We start from the raw sequence: 21,295 nt of genomic DNA, 5'->3' as shown, positions 1-21,295 counted from the left end.
ACTGCTTCTATCCTTCCCTCCAGCCTTTTCTCTACCTCCAATACCTCTCTTCAACAATGCTTCATTTTTTCCTCCAATAGTAAAGCACGATCCATGAATTCAGCTAAGTCCTGACACTCAAATAGTTTCAATTAAACTTGTATCTCTTCCTTTAATCCATTCCGAAAAATGTTATCCAACATCACCCTTTCTTCCCTTCTAATGGGTGCAACCAACATCTCAAAATTTTCTCTATATTCCATAACTGTCCCTCTCTGTTTCAGATTCCATCCCTGGTTGAAATCGTCGTATAAGGCGATTTTGAACTCATCCCACGCTCGCGATGAAGTTTGCTCCTCCCACCATTGAAACTAGTTAAGAGCTTTCTCCTCCAAGGCAATCACTGCAACATCTAACTTCTCATGCACCCTTACTCCATTCAGACGAAAATACCTCTCAATACGTACTAGCCACCCATACGCATCATCACCTTTGAAAATTGAAATATCCAACTTCCTCCGATTTCCCTGATACCGATGCGTGTGGCTAAAACCACCTCGCGACGCTGTATTCTGGTCGCTATCATCATCCTCTGTCCGTGGTGACCCCCGACGTTGAGGTCGTCCTCGCCGGTGTCGTGGGCGTGTTTGTTGATCCACCAACATTGCACGAATCTGTTCCATGGTCGCTTCCAACGATCCAAGTCTCTGCTCGACTTAATCTGATCCAACGCCTTCCATTTCGCAAATGGATCAACTAGCTCTGATACCAAATTGATAGGATTCAATTTAGTAATCTAACCAAAATCAGTAAGAAAACGGCAGAAATAGTGAAATTGACTGAATATTATTTATGTAAAACCAATTAGAGTTCAAATGGGATCTAATTGTGAAGTACAATGGAATAGTAAGAAAAATAACAATGAATGAAAACATAAACTGAGTAATTCGAGCTACTCAGGGTCTCCACATGCATAGTAGCATCTAAAATTCAAACATGGCTTACTCCAATGATGAGTCCATCATAAATAGTGCTCATATCTCCTTTCTCTCTCTGCCATTTGCATCATCAATAGTATTAATAGTGGTTAATTATGTTTTCTCTCTCTACCATCTGCATTATTAATAGTGGTCAAGTGTTCTCTCTCTGCTATCTGTCCCTCAGACCCCTTATTCACTGCAACAGAATATTCTCCTACATTATTCTTGCCACGTCTCCTAGTAAAAACTCTATCGAAACTATCAGGGAGCTTCTATGACCATTATTACTTTGAGATTGTGCTGACTTTAGCTGATGCGGTAAAAATGACTAATATTACTTTTTTAATACTAGGAGCCTTTGTGACCAATATTACATTGAGAATGAGATAACTTCAATGGCGAGGCTTGAGGAAATTGCGGTAGCGATTCGTTTCAAGTACGATGGATCACGTTGAGGGAGGTACCTGCAAAAAAAGTTATCACTACAACGCTCAAGTCAGTAGTGGAAAGCATGGACCCGCAACCTGACTCGAAGTCGACATAATTACCAACATATGAAAGCACTCGGTCGGGTGCGGGTCGGGTCTCGAGACAACAATTGTTAAAATCAGCCATGAACCGTTGTATAGAGGCAGGTGTGGGTCTCTAAAAATTCATCTCTTCATAATCAAAATATTGTTGTATCATTTGTTGCATTATGTATGAAATATTGAACTATTTGAAGAATATGAATTTTTTTATCAATGAAGTTTTGGATGTAACAACAAAGTTCCAAGCTAACCCGTTAAAACAAACCCATTATACTCGTCACCCGAATGACTCGACACTTAAACAAACCAAAGTTATAGATGGTGGGAATTGGGTCTAAATTAAGAGGTTGTTGTTTTTATTTGTTTGGCAATTTTCGACCCGAACTCGGCTGATGGTCAGCAGTACAAGTCAGTATAGGATCAAGGAGGAGTGAAGAGTGATCGAATTCTGTATCTTGACGCCGAAGCCTTGTCGTCCTTATATAGAGAAAGATAGTTATAACTGCCTATGACAATTGGCAAGAACTGGCATAGAGTGAGAGGAGTAGTTGAAATGTATCTAACGGTCTTGTAAGTGTTTCGTGGACAATATTCGTTATAGGGTGGAGGATGTATATGATCAATGGCGTACGCAAAGTTACCGGATATATGTGGATTTGGACTGGACCTAGGAGGATTAGGCTTAGGGATGGAAATGAGTCGAGTCGAACTTGCTTAAGCTCGACTCGACTCATCTCATTTATTTAACGAGCTTAATTTTCAACTCAAGTTCGACTCATTTGGTTCATGAACTTAGTTCAACGAGTTAATTATCGAATCGAGTCTCGGACTATTTTCGAGTTGGTTCGGTTCATCGCCAGTCCTAGTATAAACATACTATCATATATGAAATAGTGGTTTGATACTTAGATCAACCAACCAATGCTTTCATTTTGTGTGATAAAGTTGTAGTGTTATATTGTGTTTCATTTAGATAATATTGAAATGTGGATTTGAATTGTCCACATATATTAATATATGATACTCACTAATCACTATGAAAAAACATATACATTGTGTATAAGAGCTATCTCTTATAACAACTTTTTATTGGTCTCATATACAAAAAAACTTACTATTATATATATTGAGTTACTATTATATATATATTGATTAAATTGATCATATTTAATCAATGCATCATTAAATAAAAATTCAAGTCTATTACCTAAATTATCCTTTACAACTAATAAATTTAGTATTTGAAGTTTATCTAGCTCAACTAACAATATCAATATCTTTACACTCCAATTAGGTTTGAATCAAAAGTTTCACAGCTGTGTTGTGTGTGAGTTTCATATAGCGTTTTCCACTTCGTCTACAAAAAGAAGAAAAAGAATTAGTCTTTAGAAATATTTTTTTGTTAGAAACCAACTTAGTGCATTTTATTCATGAAAAGTCTCGCAAGACAAGGCAGGTCAAAATAAAATATAGTGCTACTAGCAATTGATCGAAACGTCATAAACTCATACTCCTTCCGGACACATTTATAAGCAAATTTGACTTATAAATGTGTCTGGAGGAAGTAGCTAAGAAGTGAACAACTCAATTGACTTGTCTCCTAATAAAACTAACTTTAACAATAATTCCTTGCTGATTATGAGAGGCATTTTAGAGATACCATCAAAATTAAGTACTAGTATATAAAATTTAATTTTACTTGTCAAAAAAAAAAAATTAAAGTTGTTTTTTTTTTTTTTAAAAAAGACTATTAAAAATGATTTAAAGTAGATAATAAAAAAAGTTGATAATAAAAAAAGTGAGTTAATATTTTTTTATTGCTAAAAAAAGAGAGTTAACTTCACTATATTTATGTTAGAAAGTGTAACTCCTCCTTACATGTTTATTTTTGCAATAACTCCAATCGAGCACTGAATATATGAATACAGGCGTACTCAGTAAGCATCAAAGCACCAGTGGTCTAGTGGTAGAATAGTACCCTGCCACGGTACAGACCCGGGTTCGATTCCCGGCTGGTGCAAAATTTTGAGCGGTGATGAAATTTGTGCTTAAATGTAGTGACGGGATCACTGCTATCGTTTACTTAGGTTGCGAAAATTGGCACATTTGAGCTCTTTTTTTCCTTAATATTTTTCATCATCATTATTCTTCTCTTATCAAACTTTGTTTTATTCTTTAGCTATCATAAGTTCATTTTTCATCATCATTATTTGATTACACTTATCCCCAATAATTAAAGAGTGTTGCGTAATTTTTCACAACCCACCTTTCAACAAATGTGCATGCTTAGTTGGTTGAATTCGAGACAGGATCCTCTCCTGTTTAAATTGCACTAGAGGTGGTCCAGTTTAATCCACACCTTCCAATTTGTTTTATTTGAATGAACAGTAGACGGCAAACAATAAATGGAAGGCTAAGATTCAACAGGAGGAAAATTGGACTTGAGAGGATCTCCTTTCGTTGAATTCCATATACATATATAAAGGAGTTAAGATCCTCTCAATTTCTAATTTTTTCCATGCAAAAGTGTGACATTAAGTAAGTCCTTTAAAAAGTATCCAAGTCGTTAGCATTTTCCATTATATAATTATAAACATATGTCGTCATTGGTCCTCTTAAGAAAACTAATTTTCAAATATCTTTTTATTTATCAATAGAAAAATATGTTCTACTCATAGATTATATATTAATTAGAGTATCTTAGGTAGACTGATGTGAATTCGATTAAAATATCACACCAATAATCTTGATGTGTGGAGCAAATATGATTAAGCAACCAAATACGTGAGAACGACAATAGTAATCAAACCAAAAGATAAAACGGCGAAGAAATTCAATATGAAAAGTGTTTCCCAAAGTGACGAATCAATTCCAACCCTAGTGTTAGCCCAAGAGAAGTTCTCTTTTAACCCTACTCTTTTGTTGGCTTTAGAAACCCTAAAATCCCTTTAAAAAGTCAGAAAATGCACAACCTATATTTAGGCTCGCGCGCTGTACCTGGGCGCGACCTCCCTCGTTTGGGCGTGAACAGGCAGAATTGAGCCAAGCTTTGCACGCCTAGGCGCCATATCCCACGCCTGGGCGTAATCTAGTGGCGCCTAGGCGTAATCTGGCAGAATCTCCCCAAAACATGATTTTCCGATTTTTACGATTTCAAGGCAATATTCAAAATAGACCTCTTTTTTCTTGTTTTTGCATGGCTAGAACTTAAAATATCCCGTTTACTTTTTTCCACGTTTGTTGGATCGAGAACTCTCATTCTCCTCATGCACTTCCTTCTCTCCATCTCAATTTCTTTTGTTTCTTATTTCTCTTCCCCTCTTTCTTTTAACCCAAGATTAGAAAGAGAGTCAAAAGTAAGTTTCTAGAGAGAGATGCTCTCCATTCTCTCTAGAAATTAGGGTATTTGGTTACACAATGTTTGAGCGCCGCGTCCCCTCTAGTAGGGATCTCTCCTCCCGCCATCGGAGTTGATCCTCTCCATAATGGAGTTTGCCCCCTCCCCAGTGGAGATTCCTCTCCCATGTATGTGGTTTTTTTTCTTCTTTCTTTGTTTCTCTTGTTACTTCTTCATCTCTATTGTCTCTATTCCTTGTTTCACCACCAACATCCATAAGGTTCAAGCCTCCCTCCAAGAACAACCACCACTCTATCCTTGCACGAATCAATCACTGTGATGTGCTTTCAAATCGAAACCCAGCCTCACTAGCCAATCATTCGGAGCTCTGTGGCTATGGGAGAAGGCCACCACCGGAGCCACTGCCATCAGAAGAAATGAAATTTCTGAGAGTTTGTGTTTTTGGATCTGTTGTTTTCATTGTGGTGTATTATTTTTATGTATTCTGTATTGTGTGTTTAAGTATAGTCAATTTTAAGATTGCTCTCATGGTGTTTGATGTAAAGCCTCAAAGAAGAATGAATGTAATGGAAAATATTTTGAGCAAGGATCTAATAGTGGCAGCAGCAAACCGGTCTCTTTTCTTCTCCACTCAACAAATGAATCCTTCACATATGGTGAGTTTAACCAATTTTGAGAACCCGTATAGTCGATCTACGCATCCACAAGTCAAAGAAATGATCCGTAATTGGATAGATTTAAAGACTGTGGTTCTTCAACCCACTTATCACTTGTTGAAGAAATTTGTTTGGGTGCTTGGATTAAGTTATTGGCTTGGTAATGCTCTATTGGTTTATATTTTCTCATAGTTTATTGATACTTAAATCTTAGTTGGCTTAATTGTTTGTGTTGTTTTTAGAATGTGGTTGAGGAATGTCCTAACACATTGTTTCTCTCTATGTTTTTTTTTTACTTCATTTATTTTATCTAATGCAAAATGATATTTCTGGCAAAAAAAAAAAAATTAGAAAGAGAAATCTTGTGTTTCTATATATTTTTTTTTTTTGGATGTACTTCAATTAGAAAGAGAAATGACAAATGTGGGTGTGAGATATTTGTTGGTGATATTGACTAGTATGCGTATGCTACTTATTGAAAGGTTCATGCAGTAATTTTTCTAATAATTATTCTTCTCATAAAATTTATTTATCTTAATTTGTACTATTCTCTAATCTATCCTAAAGATTTGTCAATTAATTATCATGTAAAATGATAAACTTTAACATACAAATATGAGTCATTTTAATTTTAGCACTTGTAATTTTTATTTATTTATTTATTTATTTATACCCTTGTAATTTTAGAAAACATGTGATAATTTTTTTATAATAAAAAATGTTGAGGTGTTTAACTTTCATTGACATGTCACGTCATGGCCGTATTAGTCATGCTGATTGTGCAATATTTATTATTAATTTTTTTAAAGAAATTACTGAATCATTTAATCATTTAGAAATCCGAAGTTCAAACTTTTATCTCAAATTCATAACAAAAAAAAGTCATCACAAACCTTCAGGAATGAAATAATGAGGTTCAATTCAAGAATGTGTTTAATTTGCTTTAATACATTTCCAATTTTGAATCACCCTTCATAAACCTTCAAAAGCATGGTTCAACAACAAAATGAAATACAACAACATATCTAAATTGATTCTTCATTTTCACCACTAGAACGAACAATAACTTGAAATGACTAAAAAAAAAAATCAAAATTAAAATTGGGGAGAAAAATGAACCCTAAAGAATGGAAACAACTCTTAAATATGTTTGGATCTCATCCCCAAAAGTTAGCTCAAAGGGTGAGGTTGCCCTCACATATTTATACACTTAATCGTCCGGGAACCTAAGCAATGTGAGACTTTAAACAAACTCCAACAACACAACAACATATTCAACAACAATAACTTCTTTGAATTTCTTAGGTAAATCTTCAATCAATTCCTTCTCTTCTTTCAATCAACTTCCGCAGACAAGATTAATTAAAGTTTTTATTGTTATATTGTAGTAGCTAATTATAATTATACACGGTGGCATTCTACTTTTCATACTCTTCTAAAACAAAACACTGTAGTATCTAAGACCGTTAAATCTAATTAAAAGGTAAGAGATTTTTTTTTTGAAGTGAGTGAAAATATATGTGTAACAATATATTACGAATAAAAATAATATTATAGGCTTTGAAGTAAGTTAAATATTATTTTGGCTTAAATATGAAAAAGGTCCCTGCACTTACGGGTCATTTGAGTTTTAGTCCTTGCAATTTAAAATCATTTCATTTTGTCACTGCACTTTCATTTTACTTTAAAAATGGTCCCTGAACCCATTTTTTGTTAAAGTGACACATTTTTTTATGATGTGTCGATTTTATTTTACTTTTAAAAAATTACTTATTTAAGGGTATTTTGATTGATTCACTGCAAAATTAAATGAGTCATCAACTCTAAAGTCCAGTCAACAGTGACAGATCAGCAAAAATGTGTCATTTCAACAAACAAAAAAAGGTCTGGGGACCATTTTTAAAGTAAAATGAAAGTGCAGTGGCAAAATGAAATGTTTTTAAAATGCAGGGACTAAAACTCAAATGACTCGTAAGTGCAGGGACCTTTTACATATTTAACCCTATTATTTTTCAACCTAAATATATAATATTATTCTCATAAGTGTGATACTAGACGCTTACCCGTGCGATGCACGGATCTTATGCACTGTTTTATAATATATAACGTCAAAATATTATTTGCATAAATTGAAACAATATATATAAAAATGGCTCAAATGTTTTAACTTGATTAGTCCACCAAAAAATTTAATTAGTCCACTAAAATAATAAAATAATTAGTCCACGAAATATTTCCTCTATTTTAAATTTGTTGTTCTAGCTATTGTGTATTAGGATAAATTCTACTATGGACACAATCTCAAATCTTTTACATATAGGGGCACACACATCAAACATTAAAAATAAATTATAAATAATTTTGTCACATCAAGCAATATCAATTAATCTTTTTATCTTTAAATTTTATTTAAGTATGTATGTGTGCCTAAATTTAAATACTTTTTAGTTATACCTATAGAAGTGTTCCTCTTCGTATTAGAAAGCATGTTTTCAAATAGTGATTTTCTTTTCAGGTAAAAACTAAACATAGTAGAAAACTATATATGCATAAATCACTAACAATATGAATTACATTAGCATCTGCATGTAAAACAATTTATTTGTAGAGTTTAGTAAATATCATGCAATCCACTGGAAAAAAAATCACAAATAAAAGAATAAAAATGCATAGGAAAAAAAATAAAACTTGAATATTAGAGAAAAAAGCTCACCTCCAATTTTTCCAACAATATGAATTATATTTGTTTCTCAAACAATTTATTTGTACAGTTTCATATATATCATGCAATCGACTGAAAAAAAAAAACACAATTGAGAGAATAAATATACAAAGAAAAAAAAATAAAACTTGAATATTAGAGAAAATTGCACATAAATGAATATTAGAGAAAAAAGCATACCTCCAAGGTGTCTAACAATATGAATTACATTTGCATCTCTCAAACAATTTATTTGTAGAGTTTCATAAATATCATACAACCCAATGCAAAAAATCACAAATAAGAGAATAAAAATGCAAAGAAAAACAATAAAACTTGAATACAAAAGGCAAAGAAATGAATAAATAAGGATGTGAATGAGGTTTATGGAGAGAAGGATTGACTATGATGTGGTATTTAAATGGAATAGAGAGAGTATGAGCATCAATATATGTAACTTACGGGTAATGAAAAGAATAGAAAAGAGTGAAGAATTATAACCATAAGAATTTATTGAGAGGTGGTACACTTAGAGCAATTATATTGGCTTCAAAAATATGAAAGCATTTAAGCATTTAAAATTGTTACAATTAATTTTAAATAGAAGAGAATAATTTAAAGGCTATGATTGGTTGATACAATTAGGGTTAGAATAGTGGTAGGAGAACTATCTAGGATTTATATTATAATTTTGAAAAATCATTCGTATAAATTGAAACAATAAGTATTATGAAAATTATAATAACAACATCAACAACAACAAAATAATAATAATAAAAACAGTGATGTAAATATAAGATAAATATTAAAAATGTGTTTATACATTTCGAAAAGATTACAATGGATCCTATTGCATCTACCAAAATAAGTTGGTAATCCATAAATTGTCATGCCACTATGAAAACGGTTTGTGGTCATACTCATACACTGTGCATTTGATTCTTAATTGGACGCTATAATTCAATATATAGTATAAAAGATTAATTAGTGCGTATAATTTAGTAAAAAATATTATTATTAGTTAAGTGAGTGTATAATGAAAAATCATAGGTATATAAATGTAGACATATGAAAAAGTGTATAGAGATGACAAAGATGTAAGTAAAAGTGATGTGACATTATTGAGTGGTTTAATTGGATATAAGTGGCTGACGTGAATTAGGGTTAGATTAATGGTTGCACAACTATCTAGGAATTATATATATAGATGTTTATACATTTAAAAAACTTATTTATACATCACATTTGAAGTTACTTTGGTATATTCTTCATTAACATTGATTAGCAATATCTTTAACTCATTCTTCAAAATAACTATGGAAATGACAACATATAATTAACAATGGAAAACAATCGATGTTCAAACATAAGTTTTTATTTATATTATAAATCTCATTGGAGGATTCTGAGTTGGATAAACTACTTCATTATCTCTTACCAAAAAACTACTGTATTATCGAATTTTACATTTATATTAATTTGAAACTTATTGGAGCAAAGATAAACCAACTTAACTCATACTCAAATATCGAATATGATAAAAATCATACAGGACATAACAACCATTAGTAAATTTTATTTTATCTATTTTTTGTTACCAACATTAGAAAGTAGTGCTGACAATCGACCAACTCCTTATATTTACAAAGATTGAACAAAAGATCATTAACAAAACATTAACTTTTTTGAAAAAAAATAAAATAAAATACACAAAATAATAAAATGAACAAAAAAATTTAAAATGAATAATAACCCAAAACAATAATAATAATAATAATAATAATAATAACAATAATAATAATAATAATAATAATAATAATAATAATAATAATAATAATTACAATTAGTACCCCACATTAAATGGATGTAAGTGGATGATGTGGTTAAATGAAAGATTTTCATTGGTTTGTGAATTAGGGTTAGATTAATGGTTGCACAACTATCTAGGAATTATATATATAGATATATCTGAATTGGACGTTACAATAATGCTTCTAAAATTAAAAGAAAAAAAGATAATGTAAATAACATTCTTTGTTGTTGTACCATCATCTTAAAATACAATATCATAAATGCAAGGTTCACAAAATTGGAAAAAGAAAAAAAATTATTAGGTACCGTTACAATAACTAACCATTTTACAAAATTATGGCTCTAAATCCCATTTCCACACCCACTTACATTCGTGATCAACACACTTATGAATATAATACTCATTCCAAATGTTTGTACAATCAGCATCACTTGCACAGAAAATATGTTCTGAAATGAAAAAATATAATAAAATAATGTTACTAAAATATTATAAAAGATTTTCTACAAAATATGAAGTAAATAAGGAAAATTGAAAATGATGAAAGAAAGGCTTACCACCACCAACTTTTATTGCGACAAGGAACAAAAGAAATAGAATCATAGCATAAATAAATTTGAGAACTTCAGTCATATTTTTTCTTCTTTGCATGTAAGAAAATAGAATATGAATTGATCTTTTTATAGTGTTTAAAGTAATATTCAAGCTCTCCTAAAAACAATTAAATAGTTTTTAGCACATACAAAATTGTAAATACCTTTCATAAAGTTATAATCATTATAATGTATCTTTAAAATATATCAGTGTATTTTGTTTGTCTCCTTAGCACATCTAGTAAGGAGTTCACATAATAGTAAAGATAATTTTTAACCTTTCACTACAGTAGAAGGAATTTTATTTTTTTAACCTTTCATTACTCCTAACTTTTCATGATAGTAAGGGAAAAAGTTTCTTTTTGGACCATGGTAAAGTTGTTGTTGGAATAAAGCACCATGGGGTGAGATGATATTTGAACCGGTCGTTCAAAAATGATTTGTCTTAATTAGTGATGGTTCGGTTAAAATGAGCTGCTGAAGATGATGATGGGATGGTTTTTCGGTCTTTATCGCGGAAAAGATACCTGCAAGATTGTTAGCACTCCAACGTTCAAGTCAATAATTAATTGAAAGAGGTAAAAAGGAGTGAGTAATTGGAGGCACAAATATTTCATACCTAGGATTGATGTATGAATGCTTATATATATATATATATATATATATATATATATATATATATATATATATATATATATATATATATATGAGAATATTAGAGTTTTACAATATAGTGGGACCCCCGTGTGTAAAGGATCAGCCACATATAATACCTGAATTGTCCTTTGCATGGAGCACGTTGGGAAGTTATGGGTGTTTGGCCTCTATCCGTGCTCGTTGTTTTAGTTCCGTGGTCGTTGCGCCACATGATTGATCTTATCCCATTTTGACGGGCCTTCAAGTGTGTTGGGCTTTTAGCCGATCCGGAACAGTTGCCCCCCAAGTCTTTGTTATGGGGATAGTAATGAGTTGAATCTTCGTCCGTTGTAATTCTTTCTGTGCTTCATCATGGTCCTATAGATATTTCAGAGAATATATAAGTATAAGGTTTTCGAATAAGTCGTTCGTCATAATTAGTAGCTCAATTGGTAGTGGAAATGAATTGAACATGTACTTGAACCCTAGGGTATGTGGTTCGTTTCCCTCAAAAGAAAAAAAACTCTACTAGAGAGGGGGTGGAGAAGATCGTGACGTAAAGCTAAATTTTTTTAAAAAGATACTAATATCTTAGCGTCTGTCATTATTAGACTCAGACACTCTTTCTCTTTCACTCTTTTATTTTCCTTTTCTCAATCTCAAAATCTTTCTTTCTCAATCACAATTTCATCTTTAGTTTCTCACAAACCCATGTTCTTAACCCGTATTTGTTGTAATTTATTTTCCTTTTATAACACAAAAACCCTAAAACCTATTCCATTTCACCAAACCCATATATGTTGGACGCAACTGTTTAGCTTTAGACATTTAAGCATCAACTCTATTTAGACACTAAACCATTGCTAACTACTTTGTAGCGTTTGTTTTTGGCTATTTAGCGTCCGCTTGTGTCCGATGCTCCAAAGAAGTTTGGTTGTAGTGAGAAATGTTTCCATGTATCAATTAAAATAATTCTATGGCAAACCATATGAGCCAAAAAATGAATTAAATGTCATACATTAAAAGTATAAAATCTGTCCACAAGCCCTAGTTCATCAATTGACAAAAATGCGAAAATTGTTAGGTTGGACGTTATGATTGGGGTTTGAACCCCGACTTCTTCACTTGTGTGTGTGTGAGTTTAATGACTTTGTCATTTCATCTATCTACCATAAAATGTTATAAAATATCTTTGCAATGAAAGAAATTAAGCAATTATTTCAACAATTTAACCAAACCATTAAAATACACAAAAATATATTTGTATGTGAAAGAGAAATTTTCCCTATATGAGATTATATATTTTCTGCACTCTTTTTTTTCTTGGTTTATAACCCTCTGGTTCCTAGGGGGAAAGGGTCCTAGTAGTTCAGAGTTCGGTCGCGAGGTAAGTAAAGTCTGGCCAAGAAATTGTTCCACCCAGGAATCGAACTCGGGTTCTCCCGGAATCCATTATTTTTAGTGAAGCTCATTAACCACTTGAGTCCAATGACTTGATTATTTTATGCACTCTTTTGAAAACAAGAATCTTCATGAAACTTTGTAAGTATTAACATGCAGTGCATAAATTGCATCAATGTAAATTGCTAATTAAATTAAAGAGTTAAGAGATTATAAAGAACGACACCGAATTTATAGTTTCTTCTGAATATGCAATTTTATAGTTTATGGGGCATGTTACCTACCGAATCTACCGTATACAAATAAAACGACTTGTCCACAAATTTTAGCTCAACTGACAGAAATATCGAAATTATTAGTGTCGAACGTCATGACCGGAGTTTGAAACCAGGTCACTCCACTTTGTGTGCGTGAGTTTTCAATGGCTTTGCCATTCGTCTATCAACAAACGACTCCACCAATAGAATAACCTCAAAAGAATCAGATTCCGTAAACAACATTGAGGAAGAATGGAGGGAAAAGCCTACTGAGGTAATAAAATTTGCTTAGAAAAATAAAAGCAGCACAACAGGCAATGTCACAAAATGTTTGCCGGAGTGAACAAATATAGGTACGTATATTTTGTGACAAATATGTTAAAGTAAGACGTACCGAAACGTGTACGGGTTCAAGAAAAAGGATCTCATGAATATTGGGTAGCTTTCATTAAACCCAACAAAATACTTTATGAAATGGGAGGGGTCCCTAAAAATATAGCTATAATTAAGGCTATTTCAATAGCGGCATCCAAAATGCCTATACGAACAAACTCAATATTTCATAATAATCATTAGAACGAAAGAGATCTTTAGTTTGAAAAAAATGACAATTGTTGTTTTTTTTTTAAGACTGAATATTTTTTATTTCAACATTTTGACCTAAAGATAAAAAAAAAAAATAATGATTCAACGTCAAACTTATTTAGTATTTAATTAATAAAATTGAATTTTATTATCATTTTTTATTTATTTTTGCATTTGTACTTTCTTTTAATAGAAAGACCTTATTTTGTGAAAATATTATCCTTGTTTTTGTTTATGTTTTAGACTGGAACAAATTACTATAATTCAACCTCGCTTACCGATCAATCGACATTTTTTACAAATTTTACGATTAGAGGCTCTTACTTTCATTATTTGAACTCCTTAACTTAAACTTAATGCTGAATCTATTTACTAGAAAGAAAATAGGGTTTCCTAAATTTTTAAGTTATAATTGTTTTTCCTAAAAAAATATGTTAAAGTTAATTAAAAAATAGTCTAATTAAATTAAGTGACTCATACTTCTATTTTTTCCTTTACTAGTCGTATACATAAAATACGTCGATTTTTTTTTTGAAACATAGACTAGAATCTCATTTTTATTCTACTTCTCAAAAGCAACCTGGAACATACCCTCAAAAGTGATTCAGTAATTAATTAAATGAAATCTTCATGAATTTTGATTTCTATTTTAGTTAAATCCTCTTCACACATTCACTAATTAATGTATCGAGAGTAATATTAGAAATTTGTTTTTTCTCTACTCCATTCACAATAGTGTGTATAAGTTTTTCATAGAATTTGAATATCGGCAAAATAATCATTTTCATATATATATATATATATAACATAAACTTCTCGCCCGATTCTTTTTAATCTAACCTATCGATCTGTCATTATATACCCCCAGAAGTAGAAAGAATTACAATTCCCATTTCTCCTAAAATTCTCGGAATTTGTTGATAGTTAGAATAAATTCAAAATCCTATATTTATTACTCTTGGGATGAGTAACATGTAGGTCAAAATTCATGGGTGTATTAAATACTCCCTAAGCGAATTAATCTATGGTCAATTCAGTACAAATAAATATTTATTTATAACTGTGTGTATCTTATTTATAATCTATGGTCAATTCAGTACAAATAAATATTTTTGTTGATATGGTAACATATTGAAATTTTTTTTTCTACCCCTACATTTATCTCTTTACCCCAACATATTTTAAAATATTCTCATTTTACCCTTATCTTACTCTAGTAAATTTTACCGAAACACTTATACCAAGTATTCCGGTTTATTAACTTTGTTTTCAAGTTGCAACTTTTGTCGCTGTCATAGCTTTCCATTCTTACGTCACTACATTTCATCTTCTCAAATGAAACAACATCTTATACTTCTACTTCTTCCTCCTCTGTTTTGTCCTCTGTTTTTTCTTCTTTAGTATCATGTCCAATATTTTAATTTTCATGTATGATACCATCATCAATGTCACCACCATCTTCTTCTTGTTCTTCTTCTAGGTCAAATTTTTTAGTAGTTTGATTTGTCAAAAAACATAGGTGAAGATTGTCATGGCTTTTATGAGCTTGATGTGTTTTGAGAGATATTTGAAAGAGCATCAAGGAAGTTCCAAGTTTCTAACCACCATTGTTGGGCTTGTTTTGAAAAGTTTTTGTTTTGTTGATGTTTTCTTCATGATGATTGGCTTTAATGTTTGAATGACGGAAATCATATTCGAAGGCTAAGGAATGTATTTCGCAAACAAGAGATGTTGGGAGATAGTTATGTGGCGAGCTTCGTCGCGAATGCTTTCGTCACCGGACGACAGTGCTTGGAGGAAGATGGTGGTGGTGGAGTGGTGGGAGAAGACGGTCTTGTTGTTGTTATGAGGGAAGGATTGAGGCGGATGGGATTGGGGGAAGAGAGAATAAGTGGTGTTGAGGGAGAGGTGAAAATTAAAATGGTTGCACATGTTGTGAAACAGAGGTGTTGTTGAAGAAACACTCAAGGAAACCAACAAACCGGAACATTTAGTTAAAGTTGTCCGGTAAATATAAACAACCCAGAAAAGTTGCATACCGGAACAATTGGTTTGAAGTGTTCCGATATGCAAATTAATTTAAAAACTAAAAAACTTACCGGCACACTTTCATATGAGTGTTCCGGTTTGAAATTGTTACAGGCACACTTTTGTATGAGTTTTCCGGTAACAATTTTAAACCGGAACACTCATATGAAAGTGTGTTGGTATGCATTTCGACACTTACTTTCTTTTTTTTCCTTTTCTCACATCGGCACACTTTTTCTGAAATGGGTAGAATTATTTTTATTTTTTTATAGTTTTACTTTCTATATGAGGACATATTCGTCCTTTCCATTTTAAATGTTGGGATATAAAGATAAATGTTGGGGTAGGAAAAAAAAATTCTATAAATATTTTGGTGGCCCAGTCCAATCTCCCCACACAATGTGAGATGGTTTGTTCTATGAGGAGTGCTAGGGACACACCCACCAGCACACTCCTTTCAACACACTCCTTCCTATTGGACCACATCACCACCTCCTTTAAACTCATTACCGGTTAGCACACTCCTTTAACTTTTTTATTATTTTTTTATTATTATTATTATTATTATTATTATTATTATTATTATTATTATTATTATTATTATTATTATTATTATTATTTGGATACACTCATCTCCTCACCTTCCACATTCACTCTCTTCTCACGGAAACTACTCATCTTCTCCACTCTCCATTGAAGTTGTTTTTCATCCTTCATCTTCCACACACCTAGTGCAGTACCTGATTCTTCTATTAAAAGAAGCCATAGCTCACACTTATTAAGGTAACTATGTTTTTTATTTTCTTTCTATGTTCTTTGAACTTTCTTAAAGCAATTTTTTTTTTTTTTACTAAAACGCGACTTCATTTTATGTCTATAAGAACATGCATTTTAGTGTCTCATTGCTCAAACTTACAGTTTTTATTTTCACACATTTATATTTTTTTGAAATATTAGGAATTAATGGAAGTTGTTGATGAGAATGAACAACTTATTATTGAAGGAAACAGAGAGCATGTAGTTGTTTCACATGTTACCAATGATTCACATCTTAGTGACTCAAATGCTAATGAAAGTCAACAACCTTACATTGGAATGGAATTTGAGTCACAAGAAAATGCTTATTCATTCTAGGCTCACTATGCCAAAGTGATTGGGTTTGGTATTTCCATCAAAACTAGTCGTTGTTCAAAGGTTTCTAGAGAATTTATTGATGTAAAATATGCTTGCACGAGGTATGGGAAAAAGCGAGAATCCAATGCAATTAACCCACGTCCTTGTTTTCGGTTTTCTCTTTCTTTCTTTCTTTTTTATTTTTTTCTTGCAGGAAACGTTGGTTTTTTGTTAACCGGCTATAGTGGTCATCAGGTAAATGTTTTAAAAGAGGTGGTGATGTGGTCCAATAAGAAAGAGTGTGTTGAAAGGAGTGTGATAGTGGGTGTGTTCCTAGCATTGCTCTTGTTCTATATTCACTATATGATTGAAGAGGAGTGCTAGCAACACACTCCAACACACTCTCTTTTATTGGTTAAAATTTATATGGGTCCCATAAAAGTTATATGGGTCCACATTTTTTTATGGGACCCATGTGAATTTCAACCAATAAAAGAGAGTGTGTTGGAGTGTGTTTGTTAAAGAGTGTGTTGCTAGCATTATTCATGATTGAATATTGTTAGAAGACAACAAGAAACTCCTTCATCCCTATGATCTTAAACACCTTCTCAATCAATTACCTTCAATTTCTTTTGAATCTTGATAGAGTTAGACTAATTAATTAAATATTTTCTTCAATAGAATTTATCTTTATTGATAGTTGAATTTTTATTTGAAATGTTGGGTTTCTTATAGCCTTTGAACCTTTTAGTCTTAATTATTTAGTTGGGCTTCTTTTAGCCCATTTAGGTTGTTTACTTGTTATCCATTTATGAGCACTATATATAATGGGATTTTCTTTTCACGCCTCCTGAAATTTCTTACGCACCTCCTGAAATTACCTAACTAACCCCCTCGTTTTCTAGGATGCGAGTATTTTTCGCACTCTAAGTAGACAGTGGCAATATTTTTAATTTTTAATTCAAACCCAGCGTCTACACCCCCTTAGACGAAAAAAGAGAGTTCGCATTCTAGAAAGCGAACCCAGAGTTCTATCTAGAAAACAAATTCTTTTTTGGTTTAACTACACATTTTGTCCCTTACGTTTATTTTAGGTTTCAATTTGGTCCCTTACGTTTAAAAAGTATCAAATTGGTCCCTTACGTTTATTTTAAGTTTCAAGTTAGTTTTTTCCGTCAATTTTGTCATCTAGGGGTGCAGACGTTGAGTTTGAGTAAAAAATATTGTCACTCGCTATGTAGAGTGTGAACTGAAACACGATTCGCTATTTAGAGTGCGAACTCAGTTTACACTTTAACTAGTGTACCTTATAAAAATGTGGTCACTATCTTATATCATATTTTAATTTGCCACTGCAGCGGTTGTGACATTATCGATCAATCACAAACACCGTAAATAGCTATACTGAATTGTTACTTTATTTGATATGACCAGTTTACATTTATACTTGCAATAGACATGTATCAAAGCTACAAGAGTTGATAAGTTTGATAGCAAATAGAAAATTAGGTACATGAATGGTTCACTGATAGATTATTGGCAAGTGCACCAATTATCGTCAAACAGTAAAATATCGATCCACGGAGATTGACTTACTTTACACAACAGAACTGAACCGATGACTTACTAATAAAATTCGTAACATGATTGGGGGAGAAATAGTTCATAGATGTTTTTATCAAACTTTGGATATTAGATTTTGGTTTAACAAAAGATGAAAAGTGATTGATACTCCTAGAATCCATGAATTTCATAGTAATTGGTAACAAGATGACTTCTAATGAATTAATCCTTTGTGCTAAAGATAGGTTAATCACAATGATGAAACCCAATCTCTTGGTAATTTCATCCTCTCTATCAATCATGAATTCCAAATCTCTAAGGTAATTTCATGATTGATTGAGGTTTTAAGATCATTAATCTCAACATCACAACCAATTAACTTCAAATCTCTATGAAACTAATCAATTTCTCAAACAACCTAGATCAAGATCCAATTTCAATTCTCAAAGTAAATTGCATCATAAATCATCTCAAATGTAAAAATATAAGAGAAGCATTAAACTCAAAGTTATTTGATTAACACAAATTCTCAATTCATTACAAAATCAAAGACAAGCTACATGGTTCAATTACAAGGAAAAAGCTTCATCATAGAGAATCAATCAACAAGAATTTAGTTCCTCATTCTTACACTTGAAGGTGAAATCATGATAGAAATTGATTCCATGGAGAAGAATTGGAAAGATCCTAACTCAACCTTGCATCCAGAATCCAAGGAAGAATAGCCCCAAGATTCCATAATACTCTTTCTCTTCAATTCTTGCACCAAAATTCGTAACCCTTTTCCATTGGAATGATTCGCCTTTTATAGATCTCGAAAACAGAGCTGAAATGGGTCACTTGATAGCAAATTTCACCCCAGGCGCAGGTTTTTCTGCCCTAGGCGTAGAAATTTCACCCCAGGCGCAGATACAACAGCTTCAGCTTTCTGACAGCAAAAATTTCCCCCCAACCGCTGAAAATTTCGCCCCAAGCGAAATTATAGACTTTCACCCAATTTTGATCCATTTTTCTTCCTTTTCAAGTAGCTTCAATAACCATGTAATTATCATTTATTCCAAAGCTTAAAACCATCAAATTGTCCTTCAAAGTCTCTTGAATTAAGTCACTTTTAATGTGTAATAACAGAGTTATCATTCACACTTTAACTTGCGAACTATGTTTCATTCAAAGTTATTTCATGGAAGATGAGAGAAGAATGAAGAGGACAAAAAAAATTGATTTTTATACGGTAAATTTGGAGTTTGTAGTTTGCTATCTAGAAAGTGAACTCTTTTTTCCCCAACTTTTTCTTTTTACACACTCAATTTTTAAGTAGCGAGAGAGGTAAATTTGGATTATCGAGGGCGGGCAAGTAAGCCGAAGGTGTGAAAAGTAAAACTTATATATAATATATATGTAGTGTTTGTGACCTTTCAATCGAACAATGAAATCCAATATTTTTTTTTCTTTATTTCCCTTTCTCTATATCATCACACCAAATTTTGCTTTATTATTTAGCTATTACTATTTTTATTTTGAACGGATTTAGCTATTACCATCGACAACAACAATAGTAGCTTCTAATCTTGTGAACTGTGATGTTAAGTTCATTATGAGACAAACAAATGAAATTGCTCATAAGTTTGTCGGGACGGCTACATCTCTAGCTAGTTTTCATAATCTTATTGTTATATCATCTTGTATTTACAATATTATTATTAATGAAATGAGATAAGCATTTTTCCGTAAAAAAAACAATAGTAATTAGTTGAAATTTGAAAACAATAACTCACACATCATCATCATAATCATGATCATTATCATCATGAATGTTTTGCCAGGTATGTAATTCTCCCATCGAAGCAGGCAACCACATATTTTATTTTTTGGGTCCTCCACTAAATAAAATACAGTATGCAAACCAAGTGCTTATGAGAGTTATTTGCTTGCATAGCTGGTGTCTTTTCTTTTCGGTGCATCACAATGCTATTAAATCTTTCTTTGTCTGCACTGAATCTTTTAAGAATTTTTAATAAAGAAAACAAAATTTGTCATCTCTCTCTATATATTTTTTAGAAATCCTCATTGAGTATGGTCTTTGGCTGGCCAATAAATATTCTAGAGTGTTTATACAATTTCATCTCTTTGAACTGACTACAAGACCAAGTCTCGTCTTCATCACATAGGCACACAAAGAAATGAAAGAACAATCCATTGAATTCAATTACTTCTCAATTAAAATGCTTCCTAATAAATGAACTTAGATTCTCATTTTAGGAATAAAACAGCATATTCACTCGAATCACTTAATAAATTCCCAGTAACATCTGGATGCAAAACAAATTTTGTAGGATTCAAATGAGTGACAAACTCGTTAAAAAGTTTAACATTGTTGCTAGAGGAGGACTGACATAGAGAAATAATGTGACTATAGTCACACTAGAATTTTCAATTTTTAACATGTATATATACATGGATGCAGATTGAGTGCAGTCAGTAAGATGTTGACTGTTCGATTGAGATTAGATGAGGTTTTCAATACCGTTAATTTTAATGGATCTTGATCACATATTAAATTTGAACTGAGGCGTTCTGAAATGTTAGCAAGCGCGCATCTGTCATACCCTGAGATTGAGATTGATGTATGAATGCTTATATAGAATAATATTAAGGGTTTAATGTAGTGAGGTCCCCATGTGTAAAGGATCAACTATACATATCACATGGAGTGTCGTTTATCCAATGTGTACCTTTGGTCCATGCTAGAACTGTTATCGGAAGGGGGTTGAAACCACTTGATGCTAGAACTGATCCCCGAATCAGATTAGACGATACAGTTGACCGGATATTTGTGGTGAAAAAAAAAACTATACTTCTTTCTTCTTCTTTTTTGGATAGATTTTTTTTTGTACAAGGATAGATTTTAACTATACTTTTTTGTTTTGGTGATAACTATACTTTATTCTTGATATAGGAATTAGGAAACAATAATTTAAATTAATTTTCACTATTAGTATTCTGTAGGTTCACCATATCTATTAATAAACTATCGACACCGAAGCACAACAAAACTCAAGCACCAGAATTTTCTATTGCTATCGGAAAACTAGAAAAAGGAAG

The 21,295-nt window shown here is 32.0% G+C and overlaps 2 non-coding genes across 2 annotated transcripts; both read left to right on the top strand.

Annotated features, from left to right (window-relative positions):
- Positions 1-3,438: 3,438 nt before the first annotated feature.
- TRNAG-GCC lies at positions 3,439-3,509 on the top strand. The gene has a single exon. It is a non-coding gene; the product is annotated as a tRNA-Gly (tRNA).
- A 7-nt stretch (positions 3,510-3,516) lies between these two features.
- LOC123882585 lies at positions 3,517-3,603 on the top strand. The gene has a single exon (XR_006799909.1). It is a non-coding gene; the product is annotated as a small nucleolar RNA snoR114 (small nucleolar RNA).
- The last annotated feature ends 17,692 nt before the right edge of the window (positions 3,604-21,295 follow it).

The sequence above is a fragment of the Trifolium pratense genome, linkage group LG4 (assembly GCF_020283565.1).
Source record: "Trifolium pratense cultivar HEN17-A07 linkage group LG4, ARS_RC_1.1, whole genome shotgun sequence".
In the NCBI taxonomy this organism is placed as follows: Eukaryota; Viridiplantae; Streptophyta; class Magnoliopsida; order Fabales; family Fabaceae; genus Trifolium; species Trifolium pratense.
This window is presented reverse-complemented; position numbering and strand designations above follow the sequence as displayed.